Raw genomic sequence first — 5,901 nt, forward strand, 5'->3', positions numbered from 1 at the left:
GGTTCCAAGTCTTTGCTATTGTGAATAGTGCCACAATAAACATAATGTGCAAGTGTCTTTATAGTAGAATGACTCATATATTATTAAATTAGAAATCAATCTAATTATTTACTAAAAAAGGTAGAAAGTAGTCATTAGTAATAAGTTGATAGATTGTATCTGTGTAGACCAGTATTTTTCTTTGTTTTCTTGTTCTTTGAATTAGAGTGAAGTATTAAGTACCTAATTGTTAGTGATATTTCTATTTCTTATTGTGCTTTCTGTAGCTTATGCTTTATAAAGATACTGTACTATTTGGTGAATATGTATTCAAAATTATCTTCCTTTTTTGAGTTGCAAGTTCCTTCCTTATGATTTCTACATAGCAATACTAATTGTGTCTTTTGAGAAAACATAGAGTAAATCACATTTCTCTTCTATATTCTAATAAAAGCTGATTCCAAGCCATATAATCTTTTCTTTGGAAGAATTATCCATAGATCCTTTACCCATTACTCATATGATGAAGCTTTGGGTTGCATCTTTCTCCACGTGATCACTGTTTTTATCAAAGATGCTAACTCATCAGGTACATTGTTTTCCATAATGTATTTACCTGCATAATCTAAGGACATTCTTGCCATTGGAATAGGTTAACAATAGCAATTCAAAAATTCACTCTTAGAACTATTACTTTTCTTTGTCTGAATATAATGGCTTACATAAAAACATAAGAAAAATTGAAGATGGAACAAAACATATTTTTATATTTTGTTTCCAAAACAATATTTTATATTTTGCTTTCAACAAAGAACAATCATCAGTTGGCTTATCCACAAACAGCGCGTATTTTTTCCGACTGGAAAAACAGCTAATATAGCTAAATCTTTCTAATCAAATGTAATAAACAATTGTAGAATACCTTGCGTGAATATGAGTACTTATAACTCTCTTAATTTGAAGTCTAGCTGCAAAATAAATGCTAACAGCGCAAAATAGTACTTCTTTGCTTGTCCTCATTTATGTGGCAATAACAGGATTATGCCATTTTATATAATGAAAGCAAACCCTAAGGTGGCTAAAAACCTTCAACACTGGGCACAATATACTTAGGGGGTTTAAGTGGGAAGATGATAGGAGAATGTGGGGAAATTGGGTAAGGCAATGTAAGTTGAGAAGATAAAGTGAATATAAGGTTGATAAGAATTTTTCTTCTAACTTTGGTGGTGGCTATTGGTATAAAAAAAAGTGGGACTTAATGAAGCTAAGTGATGCATTTTTCCTTATGTGACTTTCCCCACCCTCACTTCCATATGATCTCATATTTTTATTGAAGAGCAAAGAGACCAATCTGTAGCTTTGGGTACAGAAAGATATATAAACAAGCCCAGACAATTAAGTGAAAAGTTTAAAAGTCCACTAATTTACTAGTTTGAAGCCATGGGAACATTCAGTGACAAAAATATGTAAGTGTCACTACTGCTTCCTTCACAAAAGGGGTAATAATATAGAAACTCCTTTATATTTGTGCGTAATTTTCTAGTTTACCCATTCCTCACATTATCTCATTAAATCTTCAGAGCAACTGTATACACAACACGTGACTTGTCCATAGACACACAGGTAGTGGCAGAGCCGGCACTCAAACTCATGTATTCTATTGCCACTGGAACACAGCACGTTAGAAAAATACAATTTAATACATCATTAGCTTCAATACTGAAATACTTCTAGACCTCAGACTTGTGGTTTTGTAGTAGCAAGGCAAGGCTAATTAAATATTTAAGTATGTGCAACACACACACACTTACATATATGCCATTCACACATACACATATGTGTATGCATATGCACATGTCCATACCTATGCACACACAAACTGCATAAGTATTTCTTAACTATGTTGCTCTTACTAAAATGTAAGCTTCGAGAGGGTAAGGGTGTTAGTTTTTTTATTCATTGCCGTATCTCCAACACCCGAAGGAATTACTGGTACATAATAGGTGATCAAGAAACATTTTTGAAATAAAAGTACCAGTGAGGTGTTAATAATTATGGTTATTTTGCAAATGATGTTTATGTATATTTTCTGTATTATTTAAGAATAATCTTTCTTAGACAAAACTAAACAGAGAGAATAAGCACGTAGTTAGAGAGACAGGCATAGATAAAGCCAGTGGTACACATGTGTGCTGAACAAACATAGGAATGGATGAAAGAAGCAAGTAGGCACTCAACATTCATGAGGCATAAAATATTCAAGACAGTTATGATATTCTTAAATAGGCTATTCATTGTTGACATTCATTCTGACCCCATGTGTCTTTGGCTGAAGCTGCTCTGGAGGTTATCAGCAAGCTACTGGCTCATAATGCTTGCTCCTACATGGAATACAGTCTGCATGTGTTGGCTCCAGGTATCCTCCATCTGCTTAGTCCTCTTTCTCACCTTCAACCCTAGTCCTTGTAACCACACTGTAAGCAGGAAAGGTTGATGTCTCAGAGAGTGAAATCAAGCGACAGTAAGAGAACAAATGAACAAATGAACATTATGTAACACAGAACATGTGTTATGGTACCGTTATCCTGCTTGAACTCTAGACTAGGTATATTAAACTCCCTCATTTCTTTCCTCTTGTTTCGTGCAGTATTTAATTTTTTAATTGATTTAACAAAGTGCAATTATCTTCTGTTCTAATGACCTCTGGGAGAGCCTGCTTTGTATATGGAATACTTAGAGACTACCATACATCAAGTTATTTCCTACCACTGTGATGATTTATTTTAAATAAGTTGGAGAATGATTAAGTTTAATTTTATAACGAAGTCACTTTATTTTACTGGCCTGTCAATTGGAATTATATCTGGCAAGCCTAGATAATGCAGATGCCTTGTCTTACATGTCACATTTCATGTGTCAAAGCTGAAGAAAAGTTTAAAATCTCTGAATAAGTAAACTAGCATTCTGGATTCAAGGTTATCAAATTCTAATCTGAAACATTTACTGACAGACCAGTTGGCCCTTCAAAGTGTTGAGGTTAATTACAGAATATGGCTAAAAAGAAAATAAAGCATAGAATTTCAGAGTTGTAACATTCTATCAGGTTCTTCAATATAAAAGTCAAATATTTTTCAGATCCTACAATTTTTTTTTCGAATACTACAGAGGAAGAAATGCCTAAATTTACCCAAATAGTCTTCTCATTTGAATAAAAAATATTTAAGGAAATATTTAAAACTTACCTTATTATTTTTACCTTGAAAGCAAATGGCAAACTTGAAATATTTTAAAGAGTAAAAACTTTATGAGATGCTACTATTAACATTTGTTGTTTAATGTAAGTGATAGAAACAATAGCAATTCTATTAGGAATGTTATGCAATTCTCCTTTTTCTACCTCATTGTTATGCAATTTGAAATATGAATTTTCAATTAAGTTGCTTTGCCATCAGAGCTGTATAACCACTCTCCTCAAAGCAGCACCCCTGACTATAGCACTGAATCATATAATCATAATGCATCATCTACAGCTGGCCAATCCCTCCATTCTGAATTTATAGTGAAATAACTTACAGCTATTTGAACACCAGCTAGTGGTCTGGCTTCAAATTTGCAAGCAGAAATGTTTGTAAATTACTCATGTTGCCTTTTGTTACATATTTTTTCAGTGTGCTTTTCAGGAAAACAGGATATTACTTTTTATTTAAATCTCTTCATAACTATTGATTGTGACATATATGTTTGGCTGAAGTGAAGGGGGGATATCAAAAAGTGAGACATCAGAAATTAATTACAATTGTTAATTAAGTTGTTAACATTTTCTGCTGAAAGCTAAAATGTAGACACTAACTTAATATGAAACTGATAGATAATGCGTGTGTCTGTTTCTTCACTTCTGGAGGAATTCTGGAGAAAGTAGGTAAGGCTACGGTACTTAGAAAAACTATAATTCAAAAATTTCCAAAATATTTGGCATCTAAAAGAGTTTTTAGTTCCTCTATGTCACTCCCTTTCCAGAGTAGAAGGTGATCACAGGGAATGCAGGAATGTCTGGTCCTAGAGGAAAGTAGTGTCAGAGAAGAATTTTACAAAGGGCTAAAGAAAGTAGGTAAATGGATAAGTACATGTGTACAGTCAATGTTCTTTCACACATCTCTAAGCTTCTGCTTATAGTTTTGCCTATTCACAAAATTCATGCTTTTTATTTATATTATATTCTAAATTCAATATATCATATAGAATCTGGAAAGATATTGGAACTGGCCTAAAGGGAAACATCAGGATTTCAATCATTATGTACAGGTTACATAGACTTAGTATATTTAAAAAAGAATGATACAAAGATTTCTGTTTCCAGTGAAGATGAAGGGTAAATTTGGAGGGATCAGATTTACCTTCCACATAAACAAAAAAATGAACCATATTTATGAAACAATTTTCAAGACTTCAAACATCAAGTAATAAAAGGTAGTGATTCCTTAAGAGATGTGAAACATGTGATGAGACCTATGAATACCCCAGAGTTTCTAGGTCATAGCAAAAGGAGATAAAACCCAGACAAAGCCTGGCAGTCACTCTAAAGTTGAGAAGAGAAAACTGGGGATCTGAGGAGACCACAGGAGTTAAAGTTCATAGGGCAGAGTAGATAGAGTATCACAAAAGAGAGTGCTGCCTAGCGAGTGAGCCAGTTCCAGAGATCTTCAGAGACTCCCTTGAGTTTTCAGCTGACTGCTGATCACTGCATGAGTGGGAGAAAACCACCTAAGGATGAAGAAAGAACCACCAGAAAGAATGAGAGGAAATAATACCTCTTACACACGGTGCCAACCAGCATGGGAAATTTCATAATTCATGTTGAAAGTACTCAGAAGTGGTTTGCCTTGGTAGTAGCAAAGTCAACTCTAGACTCAATACTGCTCTGGTTCTTCCTAATGACACCTACAAGGAAGACCAGAATGAATTAAAGTTTTTCTAATTAACTTAGCATCCCAGATCAAAGTTTAAGAATATTTATAGGATTACAAAAATATTCAAGATCTAACAAGATAAAATTCATAGTGTCATCCATTCAGTTAAAAATCACTGTCATACAAAGAAAGATTATAATCTATAAGCAGGAGAAAATCTATCAATAATAAAAACCAATCCAGATGTAATACAGAAGATATAATTATTAGACAAGGACTATAACTATACACCCTATGTTCAAGAAACTGGAGTAAGGATTGGACACATTAAATAGAAACATAGAAGACAGCAAAAAGGCCCAAATTGGGCTTCTGGACACATAAATTACAATGCTTGAAATGAAAAACACAGTGGATGTGATTAATGACAGATTAGAGGTTGTAGAAATAAATGATTATTGAACTTGAAGATGCAACAAATATATTTTATATCCAAATGAAACACAGAGAGAAAATGACTGAAAAAATTAAAGAGCATTAGTGAGTGTTTGATGTTTCTTATAATGCAGGTCTGCTGGAGATGAAGTAAATTCTTTCAGTTTTCATCTGCTTCCAAAATGCCTTTATTTTGACTTCATTTTTTATAGATTTTTTTGGCTGGATATAGATTTACAGACTAACAGTTTTTTCCCCCAGCAATTTAAAGATGACATTTCATTTTTCTGTTTCTTACAATTTTTTTTCTGATAAGAAGTCAGCTGTCGTTATTTTTCCTTGTATGGAACATTTCTTTTTTTTTCTTTCTTCTTCTTCTTTTTTTTTTTTTTTTTTTTTTTTTAAAGATGGTATTTTGCTCTGTCACTCAGGCTGGAGTGCAGTGGCGAGATCCCAGCCCACTGCAACTTCCACCTCCCTGGTCCAAGTGATTCTCCTGCCTCAGCCTCCCAAGTAGCTGGGATTACAGGCACACACCACAGCAAATGGCTAATTTTTGTATTTTAGTAGAGACTGGGTT

Source organism: Nomascus leucogenys, chromosome 6 (genome assembly GCF_006542625.1).
Source record: "Nomascus leucogenys isolate Asia chromosome 6, Asia_NLE_v1, whole genome shotgun sequence".
Classification (NCBI taxonomy): domain Eukaryota; kingdom Metazoa; phylum Chordata; class Mammalia; order Primates; family Hylobatidae; genus Nomascus; species Nomascus leucogenys.